Source organism: Nycticebus coucang, chromosome X, assembly GCF_027406575.1.
Source record: "Nycticebus coucang isolate mNycCou1 chromosome X, mNycCou1.pri, whole genome shotgun sequence".
NCBI lineage: Eukaryota > Metazoa > Chordata > Mammalia > Primates > Lorisidae > Nycticebus > Nycticebus coucang.
This window is the reverse complement of record NC_069804.1, coordinates 63,135,690-63,160,187: the sequence shown is the minus strand read 5'-3', so window position 1 is coordinate 63,160,187 and position 24,498 is coordinate 63,135,690. Positions and strand designations below refer to the sequence as shown.

Sequence of the window (24,498 nt, the reverse complement as noted above, 5' to 3'; positions counted from 1 at the left end):
CCTTCCCTTTCTCAAGCCTCTTCTTAGTCTAGTCTGTACCTGCATGAGTTGGGAAAAAGTTGACTTCCCAACTTTTTGGCACAGATGGACCCTCTTGCTGCTCGTAGGATTTGAGGTAGAAGACAATACTTGGTCTCTCAGGGACAGCCTACTCATATGGCATTCACTTTGGAAATTTAAGAAAGAGCAAGGGCAATGGACAAGCAAACAAAACATGCAAATATTTTTTTAAAACTGAAGTCTACCATTTTCCGTAGATAACGGGGGATAGTTGTGGGCCAAAGTGCTTCCAGCCCAATGATTGTAGCCTGAGGAACCACAAGGTGGGAGAAGTTAAAGTAGCTGAGGGCTGTGGGACCCAAACACCCCAAAGACCAGATGAGCAAGTTTCTGCCCTGCTAATGCTAGAAGAGGCCCAAGCTCAGGGCTAGTGGGAGGAACAGGAGTTGCTTAGAGGATCCAGGAAGATGTGGGGTGTTAAATACAGTGTTTAAGATGTAGGGTGTAGATGAAGGAAGAGGGAAAAAAATCCTCCTATTCTTCCTCTCCACCAGCAGTTTCAGTCACTCATCTGGAGATCTAGGAGCCCACTCTCAGTCCTTTCAAAGGGCTGTAGGTTTAGCTGACAAGCAGCCAAGCCATTCTCTGCATACATGGGTCCTCTAGAATTAGAACCCTTATATTCCTGGGAACCATGTATTTCAAGTTGAAAGATAATATACATAAATCACCTAATATAGTCTCTGTCACATAGAAGGCACAAATTAAATATTTGCTCACTTCTCACTATAGTTCTGTACTTTACTTTCCTCAACTATAAAACAGAATTAATATATACCTCCCAATGTTGTTGGGGTGATTTACTGATTGAGAGGTTCTGGATTCACACTGCCTAGATTTGAGTCTGCCACAGCCTGCCTCTGTGACCTTAGAGAAGTTGCTTAACCAAACTGGGATTCTGTTTCCTCACCTGTAAAATGACATTAATAATTGTGGTGTGAAGATTAGATGAGCTTAAGCATGTGAAGTGCTTTTGAGAGTGTCCAGCACATACTAAGCACTCAGTAAATGTTACTTTTCATTATTTATACAAGAAAGTAGTGTGTGGTCTTGTGGTCTTGTTAACCACCATGTCCCCAGCATCAAGCCTTGAGCCTTGCACATAGCAGATGCTCAGTAAATGGTATCCCATGTTACCTCCATTCTACCATTCACCACAGCCAAGAATGGGGCTCTGTGTGCACAAGATAGTCTTTTGTTAATGATTAACTGAATTTCATCAGACCACAGCTGCAAAAAATGTAAATAGTGGTTGCCAGGTCTTTCCTTGGGTGGTGTCTGCCTCACCTCTTACTGGGGAGGCCAGGCTATTGCTCCCAGAAAGATCTGAATCACCTTTTTCTTGGATCATTCTCTTTGTGAAATGTTTTTCTTATTATTGTATCTTATTGCTAATAGTATATTTTTAGAAAATTATGTCTTGTAGCAGTTTGTTGCTAATGTATACAAATACAATATTTTTTGTATAATAAATTTGTAACTAGCAAGCCTCCTAACTTTTATTAGTTTTGATAATTTATATGACCTTTCATTTTCTCCCTCTAATCCATATTTTTATCTTTTTCTTATATTACAATACTGTCAAGACTTTTCACATCCCACCTTTAACATAATACATGTGCATAATGTGTAGGGAATGTTAAAAAGAAATGTTAATAGTGTACATGCTTATGTTTGATCCTGATTTTAAAATGAATGATTAAAAGTTTCACTATTAAGTAAATTTGCTGTGGTTTTTTGGTAGATATCATTTAACAGGTTAAGGAAGTTCCCATTTATTTCTAGTTTGCCAATATAATTTTTAAAAGATGCACTCATCTTTTAAAAATTAGATGGATGTTGAGTTTTATTAAACATGTTTTCTGTTATTCACAGAGATGACATACTAATTTTCTACTTTAACCTGTTGATGTGGTTTGTTACATTAGAGTTTTTCTTACTTTGAACTAATCTTATCAGTCTTGGGATAATTAAAAATTTCTTAATTCACTCACTAGTATTTTGTTTCAGATTTTAGCATTTTATTCCAGAATGAGATTGGCCTGTCATTTTTCATTCTTATGTTGTCTTGGTCTGATTTTAGTGTCAAGGTTATACTAACCTCATAAAATGAGGTGAGAACTATTTCCTTTCATTCTTTTCTCTCACAGTTGTCATCCAGGGAACTATCTGTTCCTCAAATATTTGGTATAACTTACAGTTAAAACCATCTGAGCCTGATGTCTCTGTCTCTTTTAACACTGTAACTGATACAGTTTCTTTAATAGTTTTAGAGTCATTTATGTTTGCTATTTCTACTTATGTTAGCTTTTTATAGTTACAGTTTTTTAGGACTTTTTTTTTTTTTTTTTTTTTGCTGGGGCTGTGTTTGAACCTGCCACCTCCGGTATATGGGGCCAGCTCCCTACTCCTTTGAGCCACAGGCACTGCCAAGTTTTCTAGGACTTTTTCTATGTCACATCAGTTTTCAAATTTATTTACATAAAGATTTAATCTTCATATCTTTTACATCTCTGTTGCGTTTTCAGTATAGCCTCTCTTTTTCTTCTAATATTGTTGATTCGTACCATCTTTTTATTCTCTTGATCAATTTTGCCAGTTCATCAGTTTTATAATTCTAAATGGACCAACTTTTCATTTTTGAAAATACTTTGTATTTTATGTCATATTATTTTTCTCATTTTTCTATTTCTTCTACTTTCACTATATTCTAGTTTTTTTTTTTTTTTAAGTTGTAAAGTTAGCTGGTCAGCTCATTAATTTTCACACTTTCTTCTTTTCTAATATAAGTATCCGATGCTGTAATTGGCCTACTAAACAGGGCTGATAGTCCACAGATGCACAATTGTTTGGCCATAAAATTTTTTAAATAGTTCCAGACCTTTTGATAAATTGACACTACCCCAGGCTTTCTTAGTCTCTCCATCATTTATTCAGTTACCCTGGCCATTTCAGTCTGTTTCCCAAGACTACTAAGATCTATATGATAATCATTTAGAAACTAAAGAGTTAGTTATTGCCAGTCATACCAGGAGGCCTCTAGTACTTGTTGCCAGCTTCTGTTTGATATATCAGTACCCTGTCATTTCTAGTTTAATTCCATTATTGTCAGAGAACAACTCTGTATGATTTTAGTTCTTTGAAATCTGTTGAAATTTGCCTTATGGACCAATATATGAACAATTCTGGTAAGTGTTCCATGAGCTCTTGAAAAGAATGTGCATTTTACAGTTCTATTTAGTATATACAAAAATTAAGTCATGTTTGTTAATCTGGCTCAAATGTTCTGTATTCTTATGGGGTTTTGGCTGCCTGTTGTAGAAAATTTGCTCATGTCTCCCTCTGAAATTCTGTCAGTTTGAAAGTTTGTAGATAATTATAAATAAATTTAGAATTGCTATATCTTCCTGGTAAATTGAATTATTTTATCAATGTGTCAGGAAATTATCTTTGCATACCATAAAATTCACCATTTTCAAGTGTATATGTAGTGGTTTTGAGTATATTCATATAAGTATGCAACCATTACCACTAATTCCAGCCCATTTTCATCATACCAAAAGAAGCCTCTTTAGAGTCACTCCCAATTCTGTCCCCCTCTCAGTCCCTGAAAACTACCTATACTATACTTTAAGTCTCTAGGAATTTGCCTGTTCCAGGCATTTCATATAAGTAGTGTCATATAGTATGTGGCCTTTTGTATCTGAGTCCATTGATTGGGCATAGTATTTTCAAAGTTAATTCATGTTATAGCATTCAATGTCACAAATATTTATTCCTAGGTTTTCTTCTCAAAGTTTTATAGTCTTAACACTTACATTTAGGTTTTTGATTCATTTTGACTTAATTTTTGCTTATGGTTTGAGATAGAAATCCAACTTTATTCTTTAGCATATGGATATCTAGTTGTCCAAGCAACATATTTTTGAAAAGATTCTTCATTCCTCTCTGAATTGTCTTGGCACCCTTGATGAAAATCAGGTAAGCACAATTTTGAGGTTTTATTTCTGGACTCTATAGTTCTATTACATTGGTTTGCATATCTATTTTTATGCCAGTACCACACAGTCTTGATTACTATAGTGTTTAGTAAATTTTGAAATTGGGACATGTAAGTCTCCCAATTTTGTTCTTTTTCACGTTATTTTCAAAAATTCTTTTAGCTATTCTTTGCCCTTTGAATTTACATGTGAATTATAGTGTCAGTTTGTCAATTTCTGCAAGGAATTCAGCTGGGACTTTGATTGTGGCTGCAATGAATCTATAGACCAGTTGTGGAGTATTACCTTCTTAACAATATTAAGTCTTAGGTCCCTGAATATGGGATGTTGTTGCATTTATTTAGATCTGTAATTTTTTTCAACGACATTTTGTAGTTTTCAGAGTGTAAGTTTTACATTCTTTTAAATATTGTCTTAAGAATTTTGTCTTTGATGATATTGAAAACAATTATTTTTCTTAATTTCATTTTGTTTGCTCATTGCTACTTTACAGAAATATAATTGATTTCTCTGTATTGATCGTGTTTCCTGAAACATTGCTGGAAACATCCATTAGTTCCAATAGTCTTTTTAGTGCATTCCTTGGGATTTTCATTATGTAAGACTATGTTATATGCAAATAGAGATAATTTTATTTCTTCTTGTCCAATCTTGATGTTTTTTATTTCTTTTTCTTACCCATGACCATGACTAGAAGCTATACTAGAGTGTTGAAAAGATGAGGTGAAAGCAGACATCTTTCTTTTGTTCTTGAATTTAGGAAGAAAACATTCAATCATTTATCATTAGCTGTAATATTAGCTGTATGATTTTCTTTGATGTGTTTATCAGGTTTAGGATCTTTCTTTCTATTAGTTTGTTGGGTTATTTTATCATGAAGGGGAATTTAATTTTTCTTTTTTTGTTATTTTTTTATTTTTATTTTTTATTCAATCATAGCTGTGTACATTGATATATTCATGGGGCATCATTCACTAGCTTCACAGAACGTTTCCCAAGTTTCACATATACCCTTGTAAGATGCACCGCTGATGTAATCCCCCAATCCCGTTCCCTCTACCCACCTCCCCCCTCGCTCCCCTCCCTTTCCCCCTTCCCCCTTTTCTTAGGTTGTAACTGGGTTATAGCTTTCATGTGAAAACCCTAAATTAGTTTCATAGTAGGGCTGAGTACATTGGGTACTTTTTCTTCCATTATTGAGATACTTTACTAAGAAGAATATGTTCTAGCTCCATCCATGTAAACATGAAAGAGGTAAAGTCTCCATCTTTCTTTAAGGCTGCATAATACTCCATGGTGTACATATAGCACAATTTATTAATCCATTCGTGGATCGATGGGCACTTGGGCTTCTTCCATGACTTAGCAATTATGAATAGGGCTGCAATAAACATTCTGGTACAAATATTTTTGTTATGATGTGATTTTTGGTCTTCTGGGTATATGCCCAGTACAGGGATTACAGGATTGAATGGCAGATCTATTTTTAGATCTCTAAGTGTTCTCCATATCTCTTTCCAAAAGGAATGTATTAATTTGCATTCCCACCAGCAGTGCAAAAGTATTCCCTTTTCTCCACATCTGCGCCAACATCTCTGGTCTTGGGATTTTGTGATATAGGCTAGTCTCACTGGCGTTACATGGTATCTCAAAGTAGTTTTGATTTGCATTTCTCTGATGATTAAAGATGATGAGCATTTTTTCATATGTCTGAAGTCCGCACGCCTGTCTTCTTCAGAGAAGTTTCTCCTCAAATCCCTTGCCCAGCCTGCGATGGGATCCCTTGTTCTATTCTTGCTAATGCGTTTGAGTTCTCTGTGGATTCTGGTTATTAAACCTTTGTCGGAGACATAACCTGCAAATATCTTCTCCCATTCTGAGGGCTGTTTGCTTGCTTTACTTACTGTGTTCTTGGCTGTGCAGAAGCTTTTTAGTTTGATCAAGTCCCAGTAGTGTATTTTTGAAGCTGTTTCAATTGCCCAGGGGTTCCTCCTCATAAAATACTCACCCAGACCGAATTCTTCAAGGGTTTTCCCTGCACTCTCCTCTAGTATCTTTATAGTTTCATGTCTTAAGTTTAAATGTTTGATCCAGTGAGTGTCTATCTTAGTTAATGGTGAAAGGTGTGGGTCCAATTTCAGTCTTCTACAGATTGCCAGCCAGTTCATCCAGCACCATTTGTTTAATAGGGAATCTTTTCCCCACTGAATGTTTTTAATTGGCTTGTCAAAGATTAAATAACGGTAAGTAGCTGGGTTCATCTCTTAGTTCTCTATTCTGTTCCGGACATCTACTTCCCTGTTTTTGTACCAATACCATGCTGTTTTGATCACTATCGATTTGTAGTATAGTCTGAGGTCTGGTAGCGTAATTCCTCCTGCTTTGTTTTTATTTCTGAGTAATGTCTTGGCTATTCAAGGTTTTTTCTGATTCCATATAAAACGAAGTATTGTTTTTTCAAGATCTTTAAAGTATACCAGTGGAGCTTTAATAGGGATTGCATTGAAATTATATATTGCTTTGGGTAGTATGGACATTTTAACAATGTTGATTGTTCCCAGCCATGAGCATGGTATGTTTTTCCATTTGTTAATATTTTCAGCAATTTCTTTTCTTAGAGTTTCATAGTTCTCTTTATAGAGATCATTCACGTCCTTTGTTAGATAAACTCCCAAATATTTCATCTTCTTTGGCACTACTGTGAATGGGATAGAGTCCTTAATTTTTTTTCAACTTGACTATTGTTGGTATATATAAAGGCTACCGATTTATGAATGTTGATTTTGTAACCTGAGACGCTGCTGTATTCCTTGATCACTTCTAAGAGTTTTGTAGTAGAGTCCCTAGTGTTTCCAGATAAACGATCATATCATTTGCGAAGAGTGAAAGTTTGATCTCTTCTGACCCTATGTGGATACCCTTGATCACCTTTTCTACCCTAATTGCAATGGCTAAAACTTCCATTACAATGTTAAAGAGCAATGGAGACAATGGGCAACATTGCCTGGTTGCTGATCTTAATGGAAATGATTTCAATTTAACTCCATTCAATAGGATTTTGGCTGTGGGTTTGCTGTAGATGGCCTCTATCAGTTTCAGAAATGTCCCTTCTATACCAATTTTCTTAAGTGCTCTGATCATGAAGGGATGCTGGATATTATCAAAAGCTTTTTCTGCATCAATTGAAAGAATCATATGGTCTTTATTTTTACGTTTGTTTATGTGTTGAATTACATTTATAGATTTACGTATATTGAACCAGCCTTGAGACCCTGGGATAAATCCGACTTGGTCATGGTGTATAATTTTTTTGATGTGTTGTTGGATTCTGTTTGTTAGGATCTTATTGAGTATTTTAGCATCTATATTCATTAGTGATATTGGTCTATAATTTTCTTTTCTTGTTGGGTCTTTCCCTGGTTAGGGGATCAAGGTGAGGTTTGCTTCATAGAATGTGCTGGGTAATATTCCTTCTTTTTCTATATTTTGGAAGAGGTTTAGTAGTATAGGTACTAGTTCTTCTTTTAATATTTGGTAGAATTCTGTCGTAAAGCCATCTGGTCCTGGGCTTTTCTTTTTAGGGAGATTTTGTATAGTTGATGCTATTTCAGAACTTGACGTAGGCCTGTTCAACATTTCCACTTCATTCTGGCTAAGCCTTGGTAGGTGGCGTGCTTCCAGGTATTGGTTGATTTCTTTCAGATTTCCATATTTGTGAGAGTAGAGTTTCTTGTAGTATTCATTAAGGATTTTTTAAATTTCTGAGGGGACTATTGTTATTTAATCATTACCATTTCTGATTGATGAAATTAGAGATTTTACTCTTTTTTTCCTGGTTAGGTTGGCCAAAGGTTTATCTATTTTATTGATCTTTTCAAAAAACCAGCTTTTGGATTTATTGATCTGTTGTATAATTCTTTTGTTTTCAATTTCATTTAATTCTGCTCTGATTTTGGTTATTTCTTTTCTTCTGCTGCGTTTGGGGTTGAAGTGTTCTTCTTTCTCCAGTTGCTTGAGATGTTCCATTAAGTTATTGACTTCCTCTCTTTCCGTTTTCTTGAGGAAGGCTTGCAGTGCTATAAATTTTCCTCTTAGGACTGCCTTTGCAGTATCCCAGAGGTTCTGGTAATTCGTGTCTTGATTGTTGTTTGTTCCAAAAATATGGTGATTTCCTTCTTAATCTCGTCTATAACCCATGTATCCTTCAGCATAAGGTTGTTTAGCTTCCATGTTTTTGTATGGGTATGCAGGTTCCTGTTGTTATTGAGTTCAACTTTTATTCCATGATGGTCTGAGAAGATGCAAGGAATAATTTCTATTTTTTTAAATTTGCTGAGGTTAGATTTGTGGCCTAGGATATGGTCAATTTTGGAGTATGTTCCGTGGGCTGATGAGAAGAATGTGTATTCAGTGTTTTGGGGATGAAATGTTCTGTAGATGTCTGTTAAGTCCAGATGTTGAATGGTTGAGTTTAAATCTAAAATTTCTTTGGTTAGCTTCTTTTTGGAGGATCTATCCAGGACTGCTAAAGGGGTGTTGAAATCTCCAACTACTATGGAAGTGGAGGAAATCGAGTTGCTCGTGTCTGTTAGAGTTTCTCTTATAAGTTGAGGTGCGTTGTGGTTGGGTGCATAAATATTAATAATTGAGATCTCATCATATTGAGTATTACCTTTAACAAATATGAAGTGTCCATCCTTATCCTTAATTATTTTGGTTGGTTTAAAGCCTATTGCATCTGCGAACAGGATTGCAACGCCTGCTTTTTTCTGCTTTCCATTTGCCTGGAATATAGATGACCATCCCTTCACCTTGAGTCTATATCTGTCTTTTAATGTAAGATGCGATTCTTGGATGCAGCAGATATCTGGCTTGAGTTTTTGTATCCAGCCCGCCAACCTATGCCTCTTTAGAGGACAATTTAAACCATTCACATTAATTGAGAGTATTGATAAGCCTTTCGAGAGACCCGTGGACATTATTAATCCTTTTGCGACTGTGGAAGTTGGAATTTGATCAGAAATTTTTGGGGTGGGTTTACTATTGTGGTGGAGAATTACGCTGGTCTTTATGGAGGATAGGTCTAAGAATGTCCTGCAGAGCTGGTTTAGTTGTGGCAAATTTCTTCAACATGTGAATGTTGTTGAAGTATTTAATTTCTCCGTCATAAATGAAGCTCATTTTAGCTGGGTACAGGATCCTGGGTTGAAAGTTATTTTGTTTTAGGAGATTAAAAGTCGATGACCATCCTCTTCTAGCTTGAATAGTTTCAGCAGAGAGATCTGCAGTTATTCTGATATTCTTCCCCTTGTAGGTAATGGTTTTCTTTTGTCTGGCAGCTTTCAGAATTTTCTCCTTCATATTAACTTTAGTGAAATTGATTATGATGTGTCTGGGGCATGTCTTATTTGGGTTGAGTTGTGCTGGAGTTCTGAAACTGCTATCTGAATTTCAGAATCTCTTGGCATGTCTGGAAACTTCTCCTTCATAATCTCATGGAGAAGAGACTCTGTGCCTTGTGAAGCCACTTTGTCATTTTTGGGGATCCCTATAAGACGAATATTGGTTTTCTTCAAATTATCCGAGAGCTCTCTGAGAGAGTGGTCTGTTTTTGCTCTCCATTTCTCTTCTTCTTTGAGGGTTTGGGAGCATTCGTAAGCTTTGTCTTCAATGTCAGAAATCCTTTCTTCTGCTTGCTCCATTCTGTTACTGAGGGATTCTACTGTGTTTCTCAGATCTTTGAGGGATTCAACTTCTTGTGTCAATGTGTCGAAATCTTTGGTCATTTGGTCTTTGAATCGGTTGAATTCTTGAGATAACGTTTGGAATTCTAATTCGTTCTTATTTGCTATCCAGATCCTGAATTCAATTTCTGACATCTCAGCTATTTCTTTGTGCATGGGGTCTTGTGCTGTTTCTGCCCCAATGATCCTTGGGGGAGTTGATCTACTCTGATTATTCATATTGCCAGAGTTTTTCTGTTGATTTCACCTCATGATTGTTTTTCACCGTTGCCTCTGGCTGTCCTCAGAGTTGGGGAGGTGTCTCTCCAAGATTAGACCCCAGCGGGTTCACTCTATTGTTGCTGGATCTTTGTAGGGAGTGACCCTGTGTAGTTCCTCTGGGGCTGCTCTAGCTAGGGAGTTCTGGTTGTGGAATCAGCTCCAGTTTGTGACACACCCGGATCCAGCAACAGGGCTTGGGGTGGTGCGCACGATTCTGGGAGTGCCAGGTGCCAAGTCACTTTGGCACAGAGAGCCCAAGGCTCCAGCAGTATCTGGCCAGGAGATGAGCTCTGCACAGAGGAAGGGAGGGCTCCAAAGGGCACACAGCTACAAGAGTCCCTGTCCAGATGGACAGGCTAGTGTGGAAGCTGGGAGGACGCAGGGTTGGGTGGCTCCTACAGTTCTGGTCAGGGAGTGCGGAGGTCCGGTGGGTGCGGGTCATCAGTGAGGGGTCTCTGCACAGCTCTTATGGAGGTCTGGGTGGCGCCAAGCCCAGGAGTTTGAGGTTGCTATGAGCTGTGACGTCATGGCACTCTACCCAGGGCAATAGCCCAAGGGTCCAGTGTGCCAAAACCGTCTCACTCTGCCCCTAAGGATTAAGGCTGTAAGGCAGCTCTGTCCCCTTTAGGCTGCTCAGTCAGTAGGTTACTTTGACCCGCCCAATCCTTGCTCTGAGACCCTGAGGGCGGAGCTTGCTGGGGCAGTTCTTTCACAATGGCTTCCTGCACCCAGCTCAGTGGCTCAGTCTGGGGCCCCAGACAATGCCCAAAATTCTCCACACTCCTGCTCAAGCTCTCCCAAAGGCAGTTCAACAGAGTTCCAAGTCCAAGAACACCAAAACAATTCACAGGTAAGGCCTTTCCAGTTTGCAGTCTCACTGCTGCTTGTACTTACGGTTGCCGGCGTGATTAGGTGGATCGAACACACGCAACCACTTGGCAGTTTTCCACTGTTTTTGTCCTCCTCTTGGGGTCCAGAAGTCCCTTTCTGGCTCCCTGTATCCTTAAAGGGATTATTATAAGCAGATCCCACGGGCCAGAGATGCCTGGGGTCTTGTCTCCCCAGACTCGCTGTTCCCAGTTGCAGGGAAGCTGTTACTCGGCCGCCATCTTTAATCTCTCCTCCATTTAATGTTTTTTTAATGACTGTCCTAGCTCATAGCAACTTCAAATTCTTGGGCTCAAGTGATCCTCTTGCCTCAGCCACCCCAGTAGGTGAGACTACAGGGGCCTGCCACAATGCCTGGCTAGCTTTTGTATTTTTAGTAAAGATGGGATTTTGCTCTTACTTAGGCTGGTCTCAATCTTCTGAGCTCAGGTGATCCACCAATTTTAGCATCCCAGCATGCTAGGATTATGGGCATAAGCTACTACACCGGCCCATTTAATTATTTTTATTATGCATTTTTGAGGGTTTTTGCTTAGTGGTGGCTCTAGGGCTTTTCCTATACATATTAACATTCAGAGTTTACTCTAGATATATACTAACTGAATGTCAATGATATATAGAAATGTTACTTCTATATAACTCTATCCCATTTGTTTGAGCTATTACACATGTTTCATACATATTTGTATACTAAAAACTCAACAGTATATTATTATAATTATTATTTTTGAAATTTTACATTCTTTAATTTCCTTACTCCTATGTAACTCTACTTTGTTACCTGGCTAGGCAATTTTAGTGATGTCCATTTCCCTTTGGTGTTGCTTCTTGGAGGGCACAGCTTTTCCTGACAGTCTTTTAAACTATCATACCATTTAGTTTATACTCAAGCTGCCACTAACTACTAGCTGACTATTCTATTTTTTCAGGGGAAGAGGGACAATGCCCTGAAGCATACATTCCTCAGCAGACTTATTCAATTAAACTCTGGCAGGGCTAGTTTTTGAGGTCAGTCTTTGAGATTTATTCTTTCCCTAGAAAGACTGTTCTTACCTGTTTATATCTCTGGTTTTCTCTGGTGAACTAGCTGGCCTATGGTTTAGCTTGTTGCCCCTAGTTAAGTTACCTGTAGTTTATGAGAGCACCCTAAATCTGATCTTCTTTGCCCTCTGTTTAAAATAAAGTCAGTTTCTTTGGGGAGAGTTTAAGAGCTATTTTGTCTTATGAATTACCTCTCTCCATGAGCATATTCTCTGAACCACTGCTCTGACTGCTGGATGAGGCAGTAGCCTCTGATCTTCTCCCTTTGCTTGTCCTGGTGTGGAATGTACTTTATAAGCAAGTTAGAATGAAGGTTATTAGGACCTTAGAATTTTCAGACTGGTGCACCTGGGATATAGCCTCACAGGGACAGGGTGGAAGAAAGAATCCCCCAATGTCTTAGCCATACTTGCCAGAATTTAACCTCTGCATCTCTGAGCTAGAGGGAATGCAAAATGGTGGTAATCTGTCCCTTGCATTGGAATATCATATCATTGATTGGAAGTTCTGTGTAAGGAGAGAGGGAACTTCATCTTGGCTATACACACCTTGAGCAGAACTTCCATCAAGCTAATCATGGGGACAGTAGTCACATGGTAGAAATATCACAGACTCTGTTCTTACTAAATTTTAGTAAATGTTCTTGAATAAACATTTCTTCACATGCTGCATTCCATGAATTTTAAAAGGTTGTTCTGTTCAGTTGTGGTGGCTTGTGCCTGTAATCCTAGAACTCAGGGAGGCTGAGGTGGTAGTATCCCTTGAATTCAGGCATTTCAGACTGACATGAGCAAGAGCAATACCCTGTCTCTACAAAAAATAGAAAAATTAGGGGCGGCGCCTGTGGCTCAGAGGAGTAGGGCACCAGCCCCATATGCTGAAGGTGGTGGATTCAAACCCATCCCCAGCCAAAAACTGCAAAAAAAAAAAAAATTGGACAGGCATTATGGCTGGCACTTGTAGTCTCAGCTGCTCAGGAAGCAGAGCCAGGATTGTTTGAACCTAGGAGTTTGAGGTTGCTGTGAGCTAGGCTGATACCATAGCAGTCTAGCCTGGACAATAGAGTGAGACTCTGTGTCAGAAAATAAATAGTTGTTTTGTTGTAATTTTTGACAGCTTAGCTTGTTTCATTAGGGAGTGAGTTTCAGAGCTCCTCATGCTGTCATACCAGAAATGAAAATCTCACAATCAATTTTTGTATATTGATCTTATATCTTGCAACCATTATGAACTCATTTGTTAGCTGAAGGAATTCCTGTAGTTTTTAGGGGGGGATAATTTATGTATAGATAATCATAGCATTGGCAAATAGGAATTTTAAAACATTATTTTCTAAACTGTATGCCTTGTATTTGCTTTTATGATCTCGTTATAGTGGTTAGACCTTTCAATATTATGACAAAAGAATGGAGAAGATAGAAATCTTAACATTGGTCCTGATGTTCAGGGAAAGCATTCAGTCTTTCAGTTTTAAGTGGAATGTTGGTAATGGTTTTGTTTTGTCTTCTTTTCTTGATTTTTTTAAAATTATTATTTTGTTTAATTTTTATTTTTACATATACATGTGTTAATTAGGTTTCCTTTTTTTGCCTTCACAAAATTAAAAAGACTTAAAATTTAATAACAATAACAATGTTTTAAGATAAGGATTAGAAACAAAAACCTTATAAAGAATGAAGGAACATAAATACATTCAGAAAAGGAATCAGACAATTGCATCATCAAAATATTGAGCAATAATAATAATAATGCAAAGAAAGTAATATTCACATTGTCAAATAAGAGAATGTCTATTATAGAATGCTTTGATTCTGAGATTCAGTATGGAGTCATCAGTTAACTTATTGTTTTTTTAAGTATCAAAAAATAGACAACTAACATTTATAAATAAAAGTAAAAAAATAACTTCAAAAAACATCATGCTATATCATATAGACAATAGAAAAAGAAGAAATACATCAAAATCATTCTACTTGATCTGGCTACACCTGATATTAAGTTGGAGAAAATATATTATTATAAAGGAGAAATTACAAACATATGTCACTTATAAATGAGGATACAATATCCTAAACAACATATTAACATGTTGAGTTAAGAATTAATGTTTAAGTAATATACTTTGATCAAAATTAAAACCAATTTATGTGAAAATTAGTCACTATTTCCTTTTTTTTTCTTTTTTTTTCTTTTCCTCTCCCTCTATCCTTCCCTATTTCTCTGTCTGCTCTCCCCTTCTCCCATGCCCCACCATGTTATTAATAATCATTAATTGTCTTCAAATCAAAATTGAGTACATAGGATTTATACTTCTCCACTCCTGTGATGCTTGACTAAGAATAATGTGTTCCGCCTCCATCCAGGTTAGTACAAATGCTGAAAAATCTCCATTTTTTATGGCTGAATAATATTCCATTGTATACATATACCACAGATTGCCAATCCATTCCTGGGTTGAAGGACATTTAGGTTGTTTCCACATTTTGGCAATTGTAGATTGGGGCTGCGATAAACAGCCTAGTACAAGTGTCTTTAATATAAAAGTTTTTTGTTTTTTTTTCCCTTTTTGATTGATGCCCAGTAATGGAATTGCAGGATCAAACAGGAGGTCTAGGTTGAGTTCTTTGAGGTTTCTCCATACTTCCTTCCAAAAAGGTTGTATTAGTTTGCAGTCCCCCCCACAGTGTAAAAGTGTTCCTTTCTCTCCACAACTGCACCAGCATCTGCAGTTTTGAGATTTTGTGATATAGGCCATTCTCGCTGGGGTTAGGTGATATCTCAGGGTGGTTTTAATCTGCATTTGCCTAATAATTAGGGATGGTGAGCATTTTTTCATTTTTCATTTCTAACTTTGCTTGGACTAAATCTCATTTAATCATTGTATATACAGTCATCCCTTGGTATTTGCAGATGATGCAGGACTGCAGATACCCTGCAGATACCAAAATCCTTAGATGTTTAAATGCCTTATATAAATGGCCTAGTATTTGAGTATAATCTACATATATCTTATCATATACTTTAAATCATCTCTATATTACTTATGATACATAATACAATGTAAATGCCATATAAATATTTGTTATATTGTATTGGTTTTTACTGTATTATTTTTGTTGTCATTTCTGGGTTCTTTTTTTTTAAAAAAAAATATTTCAATTTGCTGTTGGATGAGTCCATGGATGCAGAACCCACAGATACAGAGGATCAAGTGTAATTCTTTTCATGTAATGTTGGATTTTATTTGCCAATATTTTATTGAGAATTTTTGCATGTAACTTCATGAGAGATATTGATTATAGGGCTTTGGCGTTATTTTTGTACTCCATGTTTCTGGCTTTGGTGTCAAGATAATTCTGACCTCATGAAATCATTTGGAAATGTTCCCTCTTTTCTTGCTTCCCTGAAAAGATTATCCAAAGTTTGTGTTAATTATTCTTTGAAAGTGTGGTAAACTTGGAGGGGGTGGTGGAGCAAGATGGAGGAGGAGAAACAGTTTTTTGAAACTGGGCATGGTGAGATAAGGTAGAGAAGACTTCAGGCACCTCAGGATTGTGGGCTTTGCCCAGAATCATCCCTTCAGGGGCACACGGAAGCATCAGGAGGCCTAGGGACCACAGGAGGAGGATGAAAACAGTGGAGAAGGGGCAAGTGTTTGCATTCAGTCTGAAGCCACCAGCTGTGGCCACTACGGGGGACAGCAGCTACAGCAGTGGTGAGAATGTACAAACAGGGAAGGCCTTCCCTGTGTGGCTTTTTGGACTTGGGCACTTGGTTGATTTACCTCTGGAGACCTTGGGAGTGTGAGCAAGTGACTTTGAACAGGAAATGGGGCAGAGTTGCTGGGGGCAAAGTGGACGTTTCATTGTTCAGCTGTAGGCCGCACAGCCATTGTGGGAGAGCTGCCTTGCAGGCTCGGCCTGCAGGGTTGTAGAGCCAGGCCAGTGAGCAAGTGACTTTGAATGTCACCCAGAGGCCAGGACTGAGCCACCAGAGCAGAATGGAGGTTTCGCTTTTCGGCTACAGGCTATGTGTAGCCACTGTGAGAAAGTTGCCTTGCAGGCTCAGCCCTCAGGGTCCTAGAGCAAGGCCACTCTGGTGCACCTGACAAGCCAGCAGCAACTTCCGGAGAGATGAGAGCAACACACTCTTTACTAGGATAGCCACTTCTTAGCCAAGGGACATGGTTTGGAAAGGTTGAGGTGTGTATATTAAGCAGGGTGAGGAGAGATCCAGGATCCCAATCCTGCAGAATTTGAGGGCAAAGAAGTCAGCAGAGTCTTCCATTCTCCATCTTATATAGCTTTATTGTGATTAGCACCTCATATCCCAGAAGATCACGTGTTGCCCAGGCAATATTCCAATATTCAGCAAGAGATATATACCTTTCTTTCTTTCTTTCTTTCTTTCTTTCTTTCTTTCTTTCTTTCTTTCTTTCTTTCTTTCTTTCTTTCTTTCTTTCTTTCTTTCTTTCTTTCTTTCTTTCTTTCTTTCTTTCTTTCTTTCTCTCTCTCTCTCTCTCTCTCTCTCTCTCTCTCTCTCTCTCTCTCTCTTTCTTTCTTTCTTTCTTTCTTTCTTATTCTTGAAGTTGTAGGTATTGTGAGTTTGTATGTTTGTTTTTTCTTTTCAAAAAATGTTTTTCTTTTTTTATTTTTCAAATTTCTGCCCCCAGCTTTTTCTTATTTTTTCTTCATGTTTTTCATGTAAATATAGTTTTGCATTATTGCCTTCTTTAAAAATAAGGACTTCATTTTTGCTAGTTTTTCTGCCCTTGATATTTTTTCCCCAAATTTTATCTCTACATGTTTTTTGTTTTTGTTTTTGTTTTTTTGTTTGATTTGTAGTATTTTTGCTTTTATTCTCTATTTGATGGAGGTGGGGTCCTGTGTCTGCTCAGGCTGGCAAAGAGTTGTAGACATCAAGGGAATCACCCAACCCAGTACCCCCAGAGGTTGAGATTTGTGGGAGTCGGTCAAAGTATCCTAATGTACACCATTATTACTCCTGTCTCTCTTTCTGTTCCTCTCTTCTTTTTGTAAATCTTCATTTTTACTCACCCCCTTCCTTTCTCTTTCCTCTCTCTCCTTTTATTAATCTTTTATCCCTTCTTGATCTTCACTCTTCTCATCCTTTTAGTCCTTTAGAAAAAAGGACACTTCAACACCTTACATCAGAGGCACGGTAACTTAAAGAGCAAGAGGCAATGAAAGGAAAAAGTAGGACAAGGAAACAGATAAAAATAAAAACATTCATGAGGAAGAAACAGCAGAAGATCCTAGCAACATGAAAAAACAGACCAGGACAACCCCCCACCAAGGGATCATGAGGTAGCAACTGCAGAAGATTCCACCTATAAAGAATTGGTGGAAATGACAGAAGGGGAATTTAAAATATGTATGGTCAAAACAATGAAGGAAATTGCTGAGAAAGTGGAAAATAACAAAAAGGAAATTAAAAAACAATGAAATAAGATGAATAATATGAAGAATATAGTAAAGATATAGCAGCACTAAAGGAATTGAAGCAGTCAAACAGGGAATTTAAAGATGCAGTAGGAAGTATCAGTAATAGAATAGACCATGCAGAAGAATCTCAGAGGTAAAGGGTACAGCTCTTGGGCTAACTAAGGCAGTTAAAGAGAGAGAGAGAGAGGAATTTTCATTGACAGAATTGTGGGAGTTCATGAAGCTTTCAAACATACGAATTATAGGTATCCCAGAAGGGAAAGAATAATGCCCTGGAGGCATGGAAGCCCTACTAGAGGATATCATAAATGAAAATTTCCCAAATATCACCAAACATTATGACACACTCCTTTCAGAGGGATATGGAATCCAGGTCATCTCAACTCAAATCGAACTTCTTGAAGACACATTGTGAAGAACCTATCCAAAGTCAAGACAAAAGAGAAGATTTTGCAAGCTGCCAGGGGTAAGTGCAAATTGAACTACAGGGGCAAATCCTTTGGGGTGACTGCGGACTTCTCAAATGAAATGTTTTAAGCAAGAAGACAATAGTCATCTATCTTTAATCTACATGAATAAAACAATTTTCAGCCCAAAATTCTATATCCTGCTAAGGTAAACATTAAAATTGATGGAGAATTGAGCTGCAATGAATAATCTGGTGGAAATATCTTTTTTGCAAAGTGATTTTTGGTCTTTTGGATATACTCCTAGTAGAGGAATTGGAGGATCTGAAGCCCAAGTGCCCATCAACCCATGAATGAATTAATAAATTGTGGTATGTGTATACCATGGAATACTGTGCAGCTTTAAAAAAGATGGAGCCTTAACCTCTTTTATGTTTACATAGAGGGACCTGGAACATATTCTCCTGAGTAAAGTATCTCAAGAATGGAGGAAAAAGTATCCAATGTACTTAGTACTTCTATGAAACCAACTTGTATTTACTCACACATTCTTATGACAGAACACAACTATAGCCCAGGATGAAGGAGAGAAATGGAGTGGGAAGGGAGAGGAGGAGGAAGGTCTTATAGAGGGAGGGTAAAAGGTGGGACCACACCTATGGATCATATTGCAAGGGTACAAGTCAAATCTGTCAAGTGTAGAACATAAATGTCTTAACACAATAAGTAAATGAGGGTAAAGCTATGTTGATTGGTTTAATGTAAGCATGTCAGATTGTATTAAAAAATCCACATACATTGTACCCCACATATGCATAAATGTATTCATGATCTATGTGTATATGACTTAATAAAAATAAAATAAATAAATTGATGGAGAAATCAAATCTTTGATATGCAAACATTTGGGAAGTTTGCCACAATAAAACAAGCTCTACAGGAAATACATCTATTCTACACACAGACAATCACAATGGACCACCAGCAAACTAAATACCTAGAAACTAAAAGACAAAATCTAGCTTCCGCAATGATGCGAAGGATAAAACTGAGCAATAGAATGCCACAAAATAAGTGGAATAGAACATCAATTATCTCAACAAATGTTAATGGCTTGGATTCTCCACTGAAGAGATATAGGCAACTGATTGTATACAAAAACACAAGCCATCTATTTGCTGCCTGAAGGAGACACACCTAGCCTTGAAGGACAAATTAAAACTCAGGGTTAAGGGATGGAAGACAATTTTTTAAGCAAATGGAATTCAAAAGAAAAGAGGGGTTGAAATCTTAATCTCAGATACAAGCACATTTACAGCAACTAAATTCAACAAGGACAAAGATGGACACTTCATATTGGTCGAGGGAAAAATACAATACATTTCAATTTTAAATATTTATGGACCCAACTTAAATGCTCCCAGATTCTTGAAACAGACCTTAATTAGTCTGAACAACATGATATCCCATAATGTCATAATGGCAGGGGACTTTAACACTCTTCTTACAGAGCTAGACAGGTCCTCTAAATAAAAACTAAAGAAAGATACAAGGGACGTAAATGTGACCCTAAAACAACTGTGCTTGATAGACGTATATAGAACACGCTATCTCAAGATAAAGAATGTACATTCTTCCGAGCTCATGGGACATACTCCAAAATCGATCATCTCCTAGGACACAAATCAAACAGCAAAATCAAAAGAATTGAAATTTTACTGTGTATCTTCTCAGATCACAAGGCAATAAAAGCAGAACTCAACTCCAACAAAAATGTTCGTCCCCACACAAAGGCATAGGAATTAAACAACCTTATACTGAATAATATTTGTGTTCAGGAATAGATAAAGGAGGAAATAATTTACTTCCTTGAGCAAAACAACAATGAAAACACAAGCTACCATAACTGGTGGGATAGAGCAAAAGCAGTGCTGAGAGGAAAATTTATCACTTTGGATGCCTCCATCTGAAAAAACAGAAAGATGGCACATCAACAAACTCACAAACCATCATACAGAATTAGAAAAAGAAGAACAATCTAAGCCTAAAACCAGCAGAATAAAATAAATATCCAAAATTAAATTAGAGATTAATGAAATTGAAAACAAAAGAATCATTCAGAAAATTAATGAAACAAAAAGTTGTTTTGAAAAAATAAATAAAATAGATAAACCTTTGGCCAGACTAACTAGAAATAGAAAAGTAACATCTCTAATAACCTCAATCAGAAATGACAAAGGGGAAATAACAACAGATGCCACAGGGATACAAGAGATTATCTTTGAATACTACAAGAAATTCTATGCCCAGAAATTTGACAATGTGAAGGAAATGGATCAATATTTGGAATAACACCCTATCCCTAGATGTAGCCAGGAAGAAATAGATCTCCTGAACAGATCAATTCAAGCATGGAGATCAAAGAAACAATAAAAAAAAACTCCCAACAAAGGTATGCCCTAGTACAGAAATCTTCACACCAGAATTCTATAAAACTTTTGAAGAAGAGCTATGGCCGTACTGCAGGAATTATTTTAAAAAATTGAGGAGGAAGGAATCTTCCACAACACGTTCTATGAAGCAAACATTACCCTGATACCAAAACCAGCAAAAGACCTAACTGAAAAGGAGAACTTCAGACCAATTTCACTAATGAATAGAGAAGTGAAAATTCTCAACAGAATCCAAGCCAATAGACTACAGCTTCTCATCAAAAAAGTCATACATCATGATCAAGTAGGTTTCATCCAAGGGATGCAAGGCTGGTTTGACATATGCAAGTCCTTAAATGTGATTTGTGGAAAATTAAACACAAAGACCATATGATCCTCTCAATAGATGCAGAAAAAAAATTTGATAAAATACAGCATCCATTATAATTAGAACACTTAAGAATATAGGCATCGATGGCACATTTCTTAAACTGATGGAAGCTATCTAGGACAAACCCACAGCTAATATTTTACTGAATGGAGTAAAACTGACAGTTTTTCCACTTAGAACTGGAATTAGATAAGGCTGTATTCTATCACCACTACTGTTCAACACAGTGCTGGACATTCTAGCCAATACAATCAGACAAGAGAAGGAAACAAAGGGCATACAAATGGGAGAAGAGGAAATCAAACTCTCACTCTTTGCTGATGATATGATCTTATCCTTAGAGAACCCCAAAGACTCAACTCCTGGAAGTTATCAAAAAATACAGTAATGTCTTAAGATATAAAATCAGTGTCCACAAGGCAGTAGCCTGTGTATACAGCAATAACAGCCAGGATTAGAAGCTAATTAAGGACACAATCCCCTCCACAGTAGCTTCAAAGCAAATGAAATACCTAGGAATATACCTGACAAAAGAGGTGAAGTACCTCTATAAAGAAAATTATGAAACCCTAAGAAAAGAAATAGCAGAAGATATTAACAAATTGAAGAACATACCAGGCTCATGGCTGGGAAGAATCAACAGTATTAAAATATATATACCTACCAAAGCAATCTATAGATTCAGTGCCATCCCTATTAAAATACCAACATGATACTCTCAAGACTTACCTTGAAAATAATTCTTCATTTTAGGCTCGGTGCCTGTAGCACAGTGGTTACAGCACCAGCCAGGTACACCAAGGTTGGCAGGTTCGAGCCTGGACTAGGCCAGCTAAAAAACAATGACAACTGCAACAACAACAAAAAAATAGCCAGGAGTTGTGGCTGGCACCTGTAGTCCCAGTTGCTTGGGAGGCTAAGGCAAGAGAATTCCTTAAACCCAAGAGTTAGCAGTTTTTGTAAGCTGTGATGCCACTACACTCTGCCGAGGGTGACATAGTGAGACTCTGTCTTAAAAAAAAAAAAAAATATATATATATATATATATTCTTCATTTTGTATGGAACCAGAAAAAACCTGGTATAGCTAAGGCAATTCTTAGTAATAAAAATAAAGCTGGGGGCATCAGCCTACCAGAGTTTAGGGTGTCCTATGAAGCCATAGTAATCAAAACAACATGGTATTGGCACAAAAATAGAGACACAGACATCTGGAACTGAATAGAAAACCAGGATATGAAACTAACATCTTAAAGCCACCTAATCTTTGATAAACCAAACAAGAACTTACATTTGGGGAAAGACTCCCTATTCAATAAATGGTGCTGGGACATCTGGATATCCACATTTAAAAGACTGAAAATGGACCTGCACCTTTCTCCACTCACAAAAATTGATTCAAGATAGATAAAAGACCTAAATTCTAAGGCTTGAAATGATAAAAAAATCCTCAAAAAAAGCATGGGGAGAACCCTTGAATATATCGGCCTGGGGAAAAACTTTATGAAGAAGACTTTCATGGCAATTGCAATAACAACAAAAATTAACAAATGGTACTTAATTTAACTGAAAAGCTTCTGTACAGCTAAGGAGACAACAACCAAAGCAAATAGACAACCTACACAATGGGAAATGATATTTGAATATTTTGAATAAGAGAAAAGCTTGATAACTAGTATCTACAGAGAACTCAAATTAATCAACATAAAAAAAGCCAACAATCCCTTAGATCACTGGGCAAGAGAGATGAATAGAACCTTCTCTAAAGAAGACAGATGAATGGCTTATAAACATATGAAAAAATATTCATTGTCCCTAATTATTAGAGAAATGCAAATCAAAACCACCCTGAGATATCATCTAACGCCAGTAAGAATGGCTCACATCACAAAAATCAAAACTGTAGATCCTAGCATGGATGTGGAGAGAAGGGAACACTTTTACACTGCTGGTGGGACTGCAAACTCATACAACCTTTTTGGAAGTATGGAGAACTCAAAAGAACTGAAGCTAGACCTCCCATTTGATCCTGCAATCCCATTACTGTGCATCTACCCAGAAGAAAAAAAAAATCCTTTTACCATAAGGACACTTGTACTAGACTGTTTATTTCAGCTCTATTTACAACTGCCAAAATGTGGAAACAGCCTAAATGCTCACCAACCCAGGAATGGATTAACAAGCCGGGATATATGTATACCATGAAATACTATTCAGCCATTAAAAAGATGAAGACTTTACATCCTTTGTATTAACCTGGATGGAAGTGGAATGCATTATCCTTAGTAAAGTATCACGAGAATGGAGAAGCAAGAATCCTATGTATTCCATTCTGATATGAGGACAACTAATGATTTAGTACACAATGGAGTATGGGGGAAGGGGAGAGCAGAGAGAGGAAAGGAGGGAGGGTGTGGGGAGGTCACAGTTCGTGACACACCTTTTGGGAGTGGGACACAACTATTAGAGGGACTTTACCTGATAATGCAATCAATGTAAACTGGTTCTCTTTACCCTCAATGAAACTCCAACAATAAAAAAAAGTGTCGTAAACTTTCTAAATACACACATTTGGGTCTAGAGATTTCTATTTCTGATGAATTTACATTGAATGAAATTAATTTGATGTTTATAGGACTGTTCAGATTGTCTATTTTGTGCTGGTTTAGTTGTGGGAGGTTGTGGTTTCAAGGAATTGGTCTATATATTTTAAGTAGTCAAATGTATAAGTGTAAGGTTGTTATAGTATGTAAGTATTAACTCGCTTCTAGAACCCTGTCTTCTGCTCTAAATAAGCTAATCTTAGATGCTGTTTCTTTCTGAAACTGACATTTCATATTTCAGGGTGACACTTTTGTTTGTTACCTCAGTTCTCTGATGGGTCAAAGAGAAGTCATTGACCAAATGTTTCTTTATTTCTTTCTTTCTTTTCATTAAATCATAGCTGTGTACATTAATGTGATCATGGGGCAGCATACACTAGTTTCATAGACCGTTTGACACATTTTCATCACACTGGTTAACATAGCCTTCCTGGCATTTTCTTAGTTATTGTGCTAAGACATTTACATTTCACATTTACTAAGTTTCACGTATAACTTTGTAAGATGCACCACAGGTGTAATCCCACCAATCCCCCTCCCTCTGCCCACCTTCCCCTCCCTCCACTCCCTTTCCCCTTTCCCCCTATTCTTAGGTTGTAACTAGGTTATAGCTTTCATGTGAAAGCCACAAATTAGTTTCATAGTAGGGCTGAGTACATTGGATACTTTTTATTCCACTCTTGGGATACTTTACTAAGAAGAATATGTTCTAGCTCCATCCATGTAAACATGAAAAAAGTAAAGTCTCCGTCTTTCTTTAAGTCTGCATAATATTCCATGGTGTACATATACCACAATTTATTAATCCATTCGTGGATTGATGGGCACTTGGGCTTTTTCCATGACTTAGCAATTATGAGTAGGGCTGCAATAAACATTCTGGTACAAATGTCTTTGTTGTGATGTGATTTTTGGTCTTCTGGGTGTATGCCTAGTAGAGGAATTATAGGATTGAATGGCAGATCTATTTTTAGATCTCTAAGTGTTCTCCAAATATTTTTCCAAAAGGAATGTATTAATTTGCATTCCAACCAGCAGTGTAGAAGTGTTCCTTTTTCTCCACATCCACGCCAACATCTCTGGTCTTGGGATTTTGTGATATAGGCTAGTCTCACTGGAGTTAGATGATATCTCAAAGTAGTTTTGATTTGTATTTCTCTGATGATTAAAGATGATGAGCATTTTCTCATATGTCTGTAGGCCACG

At 37.2% G+C, this 24,498-nt stretch overlaps 1 protein-coding gene across 4 annotated transcripts in view; it reads left to right on the top strand.

Moving 5' to 3' along the window:
• Window positions 1–24,498, top strand: part of PFKFB1 (6-phosphofructo-2-kinase/fructose-2,6-biphosphatase 1) — a 74,141-nt gene that overhangs the window by 6,988 nt on the left and 42,655 nt on the right. The window contains exon 1 of one of the 4 annotated variants that reach the window (XM_053579895.1): window positions 17,824–17,926. The exons of the other annotated variants lie outside the window; for them this stretch is intronic. The gene's annotated coding sequence lies outside the window, so the exon portion shown is untranslated. Of the gene's footprint in view, window positions 1–17,823; window positions 17,927–24,498 lie in introns of those variants that run through there. 4 annotated transcript variants of the gene reach the window in all.